This window comes from Crocodylus siamensis, chromosome 8 (genome assembly GCF_052110815.1).
Source record: "Crocodylus siamensis isolate JL-2025a chromosome 8, ASM5211081v1, whole genome shotgun sequence".
NCBI classification, from domain to species: domain Eukaryota; kingdom Metazoa; phylum Chordata; order Crocodylia; family Crocodylidae; genus Crocodylus; species Crocodylus siamensis.
In genome coordinates, this window is record NC_143402.1 from 44,171,971 (window position 1) to 44,181,188 (window position 9,218).

The following is a 9,218-nucleotide window of genomic DNA, read 5'->3' on the forward strand; positions in this document are numbered from 1 at the left end:
GAGGCTGTACAGAGACCAGCAGAGCACAGACGTTTCCACAATGCAAGCAGGTAAGCCAGACATTCAGGAGTGCAGAATGACTCTTCCTGTATAACATGCAAAGTAAGAAGAATCCAAATTCTCAGTTGTGACTTTTTTCTCTGTTTTTATAGGAATAAATTGGATACACGAATTCGCAGAATGGTATGTGGCTTTGTGGGTCTCTTTCTTCTAGAGAGAGAGAGAAAGAGAAAGAGTATTTAGAGATTTTGGGTTGCTCTATTTTGTGGCTGTTTCATTTTACCTTTGTAATTACTGTGGTACCATCAATGCAATTCTATTCTTACAAGCATATCTTGTATGGATCATTAGTGTTGTGTAAATATTATAAGCAGGGATCCTGGTTTTCTGTTTAAAAATCCAAAATTCTCTGATTAACACCCTCCCAACCCCCCCGATCCACCTTTTTCCACAATTAAAATAAAACACCACTATATATATATGTTTCAATTGAACACAATGTTTTATTGATATATTTACAGTTTTAAAGCAATTTGGAAACCTACCAGTGCATCAATTATTATAATAAAATAAATTCTAAATACCTATAATAATTTGGCATTTGATTTTGGTTTTTTTATCATAGAAAGTTAGAGTTTCTCTTGCTCCCTTTACTCACCGATGTGAGTTCAGCTGCAGCTGTCTACCCTACTGCCTTGTGGCACTAAGCAACTGTGATATGCCATTGCCCCTCACTCCTGACCCCCAGCGTCCTGACCCCCCTCCCCAGCCCTGCTACTGCCCTTCACTTCTGACCTGCTGCCCCAAGCCGCGAGGCTCCAGTCCCCCAGTGTGTGGAGAAGGGGGTGGGTGTGTAGAGCAGGTGGGGTGTCCAACCATAGGCGACAAGATAGGCTTTGAATTGGGGGAATGGAGGGGGCACGTACTCCTCCAGATTTGTGCACCCACAGCAGGACATGGGGCCGTACCTTTGCCAGCCCAGCACTGGGCAGGAACCGCCTCCATAGCCCAACGGGCGGGACCTGGCACAAGAGGGCTGAGTGGGGCAGCAAGACTCATTGCTGCTGCTGCTGCCATCACTGCCACTAGGACTCCCACACCAGCCATACCACCATGGAATAATGCCATGCCATCAGCAGTGCAAAAAGTACCAAGTCAGGGGTTGTGGGGGGGGCCACACACTGTCCTTACCTCTTCCACCTGCTACCCATGGGGGTGGGAGGTGCCCTACCTCACCACCATGGTCCAGCTGCTGCTGCTCTCCTCAGGCCACCCGCATTGCCCTCCACACCACCTCCCCTCCAGGGCAGATGCCACAGCCTGACACAGGAGCAGCTGGCAGCTGGAGGTGAGGGCAGCAGCGCCCCCCTCCACCGACTCTTCTCCCCCCTCCCCCAGTCAATTACTTCTTGCACTGGTGATGGCACGGCATTACTCCAATCCACCCACCCCTGCTCCAGCACAGGTTGGGCAAACCCGGCCCAAGCTCCCTTCCCCTCCATTCACCCCACTCCCATCCTGCAAACATCACCAGAGCTGGGAAGGGGCTAGACCTAGGGTAGAGAGGCTGCAGACACACAGCTCCTCCTGGATCAGATCCAAAGTGGAACTTGCCCCTAGCCCCCAACCCAACAGTGAACATCTGTTAGGTCAGGGGAGGCAGAGGAGGGGTTGCTGTACCTCATGGTGCTTTCTGCAAAGTGCCATTAGTTGCAGTCGGGAGCTGCACATCTGTTAGCGCCCTGCAAGAAAGACAACTTCCCTATTTTGGAAGTGAAACTACATGATTTGGGGATTTGAAACTGACCTTCTTACTTCCTGAAAAGCAAATAGGTTCAGATGCGAATTGCTAAACTACATCCCTCTAATATCACCAGTGATGATACTCTGTTGATTGCAGGCTGAGGCAAAAACTGGGCTTCCTCAGTTTAACAACTGGGCATGACGAGTATATGGAGGACCATGAACAGAACCAAGAAGTGCCTGACAGGTATTATATAAGCAAGTGACAGGTGTGGGAGAACTTCTTTTCTCACAAAATCTGTTAGTACGGAGGGTGGAAACCTATGGCCTACACCCTGGATACAGCCCACAGAGCCATTTGGTATGGCCTACAGACATGAAACTTTGAGGAAAGGGGTTTTCCGCTTTGGGTGCTCTCTCTGGGCTGCTGAGGGGACAAGTGATGGCCAGGTCCTAGCACCCACATCTGTTCCAGTTTGCAGCTGGATAAGAATGCCTACCCTGCATTAATAAATATATAAACAGCAGGGCAAGTTCCTCTGGTCTGAGGCAGACATTGAGTGACCATGGGCATTGGAGAAGATGAGGTGTTGCTGTGGGACTCTCCTGCAGCTTCTGAACAGTGACAACTTTCCTGCAGCTTTATCCTCATTTGCCTGATATATTAAAGCACCAGTCAAATGGTTTAAGAGCTACAACAGACTCAGCTTACAAAGCTCTTTCTAGTGCAAAGGCCTTTGGTACTTCAATACTGTCCACAAAGGATAGAGAAGTGTGTGGTAGAAGACTGTAGAGCTAAAAGGGTACATAATCACAGGAATAATAAGTCAGATGGGCTTTAGCTTCTGTCCTCTTTCTTTCTTTGCAGGGATGGGGTTTCACATGAAGAAAGACATGCACAACATTCATGAAACATGCCTCAGGGATCTATTTTGTAGCTGTGTTGATCTGAGACAAAGAGAAATACAAAACTCTAAAACTCTTGTTGGTTCAGAGGTGACACCTTTTATCTTTGCAAGCTTTTCAGGCACATACACCCTTCTTTAGGCTCTTTACAAGACCTCTTAGGTAGAAAATAAACTTCATTTTTCCACAGAGGAAGTTGAGACTGGAATATATTCCCCTGGGTCTGAGAAGGATGCTATTCTTTCCTGTAATTGGTAGGATGGTATTTGTAGTCCACTTTAGCTAGAGCTCATTGTATGTTCACTAGCCGGCCTTTTACACTGAAGTAGGATAAGTGGGAAGTCATTGGAGAAGTGAGAGTGACTTGGTCAAGTGATCTGGTGAATGATTGGTCCAATTGCAGAAAACACCTTGTAAATCTTCTGACCCAGACCTTGAAAGCAGAACAACAAGAGAGATCGGGGGAAAGAGCATGTGTATGTGATAGGGGACATAGCAAAAGAAAACAAGAGCAGAGAAAAAGAGCCATACCAAGAGATGCTGCAGTCATGCTGAATGTGTGATTCATAAGGAAGAAAGCCAGATAAGTGGGATGAAGGTACAGAACAGAGGGCAAAAAGGCCAAAAAGGCCCAATAGACTTCTGACATTTTTGATCTTTATTATAAAACCCCCCAACAAGAACCAGTTAAAAGCAACCAGTTAGAAGCACAGACCTATGTGAGGCTAGATGTGAAAAACAAAAAAACCCAAAGAATAACAATTCAATAAAGTGACAATGAAGAAAACCCTTGCACCTCCCCCATTCCCCCATGCCTGTGATCATACTTTAAGGACCAGTCCACCCTCTTCCACAATGCTTAGCCCCCCATGGCCCAACAGGAGGCAGGCTGGTCTACATTTTGCTTTAGGGCAGTGGTGGGCCAGATGAGTGGCAAAGGGCCCATTTGCAGGCCATATAGGGCTCTGGGACCCAGCACTGTCTCCTCCCTGTCCTGTGTGCCAAGATTGAACCCAGGAGCCTTGTGCCACCCCCTTCCACCCCCTGTATGCTGGGATTGGGTCCTGGAGGCCTGGCCCTACCCGCTTCTGACCCCTGGAAGCCAGGATTGGGGCCTAGTGACACACCAGGATTGGGCCCTGGGGCCCAGCAGGTTTCCCCTCCCCCCACCCCAACCTGGCCCTGTACTTGGATCAGTTGCCAGATCCAGCATGCAGGGCCCAGGAATGCCCATGGGTCCAGAGACTTGGTATCAAAGGAGTGGTAGTACTGTACCTCCACTGCCAAATTTACAGACTTGTAGGGAACCCCACACGCCAGCTGACACAGTGCCATGAGCCAAATATGGCCTGCAGACCAGGGGTTGAGCACCCCTGATTTAGGGCAATGACTTGATCATTAATGTTTTTGCTTAATTAGGGAGGCTGTTGACAGAGACTGGGTTGCCTCTTCCTAGGTGTCTTTGCCTGGTGTGCTGTCCTCCAGGCTTCTCTGTCCTGAGCGCTCTGGGCTGGGCCTCACCTTTTATGGCCTCAGGAGCCCTAGGGGCAATAATTGTGAGGTCCAGCCATCCCCATAGTCACACCCATGCCTGCAGATATTATAAGCTACCATTCTCAGGCGTCACCTTGCCCCAATACACAATCTGCCCTACTCAGGCCTCTAAGCACTTGTTGGGGTATTAGCCTTCCCAGGCTTCTGCCTCCTCTTTCTAGCTGGGATCTCTCAGCCTAGGCCCACTGCACCCGGGCTTGGCTCGTGAGCTCCAGCCCTCTTGGATTCTGTGTGTCTGACCCTAGTTTTGCGCCTCCTGGGCTATAAGCCGTGGCTGTTTTGGCTTTAGGGCAAAGTTCCCGAACTCAGAAACCAGACACATCTGACCGAGGAGCTGAAAGAAATGGAGGACATCATCAGAAGGAGACCTGGTCAGCCTGTTTTGGTAGCTCTTCAGCATCGCCATCTTAGACTGTCCCAAGAGGAAGCTGGGCAGGCAGCTTACTCCCACTGTCTGACATGGGATTGAATAGATGTATGCCATCTCGCCAAAGCCCAAGCCAAGTTTGCCAAAAAGGGCACTGAAGGCAGCAAAAAATGGCCACAGCTGGGGGCAGTCCAGGAAGACACAGTAGAGGGTCTTCTACATCCCCTTGCAAAAGGAGCAGGCTGTCATCCCTGCCAAGGCCATGTACCAGACAGAAGCACCAGTGGCCAAGGCCTGAGCAGCAGGCACCACTGAAATTCTCTAGTCCTCTTAGTGATGGGGAGTTTGTACGAAGAGTCTACAATGAGTTTCTCAAGCAGGAGGAAGGGATGGGGGCAAAACAGCACTGTGCGACAAGACAGCAGCCACAAAGTTTTTAATAAAAAAATCAGGACTCAGCCATGGTAAGAGAAACTGAGAAGGTGCCAGTGCCTCTGTTGTAGCTGTGCATTGACCCCCTCAGCAGGGCCTTCCCAATTCAAGGGTGAGTGTAGTGGTGGGCTGAGGAAGCGCTTTTAGATCATCACAGCATCAGGACAACCCCCTGGCTGGTTTGGGAGACATGCATCACCCCAGGTGCCCAGCAGAAGAGAGTTGCTTTTGAAACAGTTAATATTGGCCGAGCAGGCAGGCTGACAGTCTTATCAGGGCCTGGAAGTTGTTCTCACAGCTCACAAAGACAGTCAGGCCCAGATAGAGGAAATCTTCAGAGCAGGTTTGTCTAACTAGCAGCCTCTCTCCCTCCAGCTTACACTTCCTTCCCCCACCCCACGGGCAGAGCAGTTCAGCAGAGACCAGGGAGCTGAGGATGAGGCTGTGGCTATGTGGTGCAGTAGTGTAGAGGGTGCCCCCAGGTGGGCATGCAGTGGGGCTCCCATGCAGCTGCATGGGGCAGCAATGAGCTTAGGGAGGGGGAAGGGGTCTATGTGGTATGCGGCCTGCAGGGAGTACAGCCTCCCTGCTGCTTAGAAGTTGGAGAGCCCTGCTTCAGAGGATGGAAGCCTTTCCTCTGGTTTTACTTGCTTTGCTGTCTTCTGTGGGCACAATGATGACAGTATCTCATTTCCTCACTGCACTGAGGATTTCCCAGTGCTCTCAGTAAAACAGCTACACATGTAGTTAACACTGTAACTCAGGGGCTCAAACCATTGTACTTCTGGGACCAGATTGCTCTGGCATTGGGATGAACCACCAGGCTGAGTCCACAGCCAGTTGTAATAGGGACAGGCATCTGTTACAGGACTGGAAGGGAACTCCCAGGTCATGGACTTTAGGTCCCTGAGACCAAGGCATCAATGCAACACAGGCGTCCGCAAGAACTCTGCAGAGTTCCAGCTCTGACATGCTCATGAGCACATGGGTTTGAAGGTTACAGCTCCATCACAGGACTGTTAATATGCCAGTGCCTTGCACATGGCTTTAACTAGGTTCAAACTTCTCCAGCTGACCTACTCCAGTGGTCCTACATCTTTATGGGACAGCCTCCTGACAGCAGGATCAGAGCTCACAGAGCACCTTCCTTCCTGCTGCACCAGACCACCCCTGCCCACAGGCACCCATGTATGGACAAGGGTTTGTTTCACATTCATGCGTACTGTACCAGGCCTGATCCCAGATGGGTATTAGTCTTTTGGTCACACAGCCATACCCAACATGAAGGGAAAGGTTTTTCCCTGATCTTATACTATGTAAGTCTCAAATCTGCTCATCAGTAGAGCTGCTGTGCTCACAAATGATTTCCCAAAAAGCTGTCACCATTGAGCATTTTGTGTGATTACTGCTCCTAGATATTAACAAAGTCTGGTGTTTAAATAACATTGTTCCCATCCTCTGGGAACATACAGGTTGTACCTATTGTGTTACACCTCATTAAAACTTTCCATGTTGTTACTGAAATCTGGACCTGTTCCCCGTGCATTTCCCTTCTAGCACAGCCTAGACCTACCCAGCCACTGCAATTCATAACAGAAGGCCAGTTTGCAGAAGTAACCAAGTTAAAAATATTTTTATACATGGCTTGGATCTTCACTTACACCTAGGGGCTGCACAGCAGAGCTCCAGTGTTGCCAGTGCTTGTGACCTTGTGGTGAGTCTTATTTGGTGTCTTTGTTAAAGCTCCAGCTCTTAGAGTCCTGTATTTCCAGGAAGACCTCCATTTTCACACCAAAGGACAAGTAAGTTTTTGCTCCTTGTTCTTGAAGAAGAGCTTGGGGCCTCCCTCATATGAGCTCCACTAAGTTCTGAAATCAGAGATAAAACAATCTCTTGATTTTTAAGGAAAATTATGCTGAGCATTGGCATTGTTGATTCTGCTACTCACAAACAGGATTCACAAAGCCCCTGTAAAACAACTATGTGAACTGTAGATCCCAGTTCTGTCCAGGTTTCCAGGGTACAGAGAGACAGAGCAATTGTATCAGGATCAAATGATAGATAGAATCAATCTAGACAACTTTTACATCTGGGGGATTTTGTTGCCATTCAAATGTAGCAAACCTGCAGCATCAGTACAGGAGGTCAGACCAGATGATCTAGTGGTCACTCTTTGAATTGACCTAAAGTGTTTTGACTGATGCCCTCCAAGCACTGTCCAGTGATTAATTTGCTTGTTTGAGCAAATTGTCAGATGGTGAAGAATTGGCATCCCTGCTTTACAGAAGGAGAAAGGGAAGCAGGGAGAAGTGAAAGGAGCTGCCCATGGGGTCATTGTCACTGCTAGGACTGAAGCTTAGAACTCCTTGTATTCTGGTCCCACTTGCCATGGTGTTGAGTAATAAGCTACTGGTTTGGGGAAAAAATAATTGTTTGTTTACTGGGTAGGGAAAAACCTCACACGAGATAGTATCAGTGACAAAGTTTCCTTTTCCTCAAGGCAGAGAATGTCATACTTACAAGGGGGGAAAAACAAGACAAAACTGGTCTTTGGGTCTCAGCAAACATCCTTGGACTCTGGCACAACACTACGGTTTATGATACTCAGCTGTGCTGGTGGTGCTACAAGTGAGAAATTGAGTCATTGAAATTCCTGGTATTACTTAGGAGCAATTCAAACTTTGCCCTTTACTTAGTCACAATTCAAAGGTCAGGGAGGGTTCTGATCAGGAGACTGGGAATGAGGACAGGCAACTTGAACCTCCAGAGAATGGAGGCTAACAGGACCTGCTTTATTTTCCAGCCTTCATTCTGCCCATACCCATGGCAGTCATTCAAGCAGCCTGTAGGGAGATTATTGTAGTGAGACATCATGTCAGCCCAGGGCAACTCCAGTCACATTTCCCATCTTTAATTCCTCCTTTCCACCCCTTCCTGACCCCAGGGATGGATTGAGGTGGGGCCGCAGGGGGAGGGGGGTGCAGTGGGACACTTGTACCCCACTTTGATTCCTGCCCACCCAAAGTTTAAAACCGAGTGCCTGGCAGTGGCAGCAGCATGTCTAGTCCGTCAGTACTGAAGGAGTCATTTGGCTTCAGTGGTTCATTGTAATCTTAACTGTTCATTCCACAGGTGTGAGGGACCCTCTCTTCTTTTTCATGGTCTTGATGTTCCACCAATCAAGCTATCCTTTGTTCTGCAGTTTTGCTGTCTGTTTGCTGCTCCTGGTGATAAAACTCCTATTTCACAGCCCTGAAGATTGGTAACTCATTCTGATGAAGTTGCATACAGTTTTGCTTCAATATTAAACTGAATAATACAGTCCTAGGCCCCTAGCATACAATAAAGCTTCAAGTTTATTTTTAACTGGAGAAAAATGTGTGTTGTTTTATATACGATGATGCATCTCACCATCCACATCCCCGTTTCCAAAATTCTAGGTCTGCCCATGCCTGTCCCTGCACTTGCATGACACTAAAAATCCCATGTGCTTCCAGGTGAAGCTCTTGTGAACCTGATTCTGCCCCAGACATTGCTCTTCACTAAGGAGGACATACCCCTGTTCTGCAGAGCTTCTTGGTGCCTCTTGCAATCCAACTATACAGTGCTCAATCAGGCCTCAAGGTAGGCAATAGGAAACACATCAGGTCAGGGGGGTGAGAGTAAGCTAGAAGGTGCATCACTGAGCAAGATGGCTTCTCAAGTGGAAGAAAGCAGGCCCTGGGTTCTAGCTTAGCTCCTGCTCCCAGTGCTATTATCTATCCATTTTATTCAGTGATGCAAGGTGCAGTTAGCCAGATTCATGAGGAGGGCTGGAGAAGGTTCTGGGTAATGCTTGATCTGTAGCTTGAAAACTATGGAGACCCTCATCCAGATCTTCTGGGTAAGCGTGCTAATCACTAGGTTATTTAGTAAAGCATTAGTAGGTGTTTTTTCTGGCCTCTGCTGGGCCATGATTTCAAGACCTTTGTTCAGACACACAGATACAGAACTGCATACTTGCCCAGCCAGAGTGCAGCCTAGTGAGCATACTCAGCCACCATGTGGATCTTGCACTAGAGCAGCTAGAGCATCTTACACACCCACACTATGTGGAATAGGATCAGGAACAGTGGATCAGTGCCAAAGCTGTATGGCTGGGACACTGCTATTGTGAAAAGCAGAAAATAAAATAGGATCCTGCCCTATCAGCTCCAGTGACTACCTTAGGATACAG

General features: G+C 48.2%; 1 long non-coding RNA gene across 4 annotated transcripts; it reads left to right on the forward strand.

The window, feature by feature from the left end:
• Positions 1-8,363, forward strand: LOC149858365 (uncharacterized). Of its 4 annotated transcripts, XR_016443982.1 has the most exons (5): positions 1-50; positions 153-183; positions 1,901-1,990; positions 6,746-6,804; positions 8,135-8,363. It is a non-coding gene; the product is annotated as an uncharacterized LOC149858365 (long non-coding RNA). The 4 variants fall into 4 exon arrangements; XR_016443981.1 differs by having other exon boundaries at positions 6,746-8,363; XR_016443980.1 differs by lacking the exon at positions 6,746-6,804.
• The last annotated feature ends 855 nt before the right edge of the window (positions 8,364-9,218 follow it).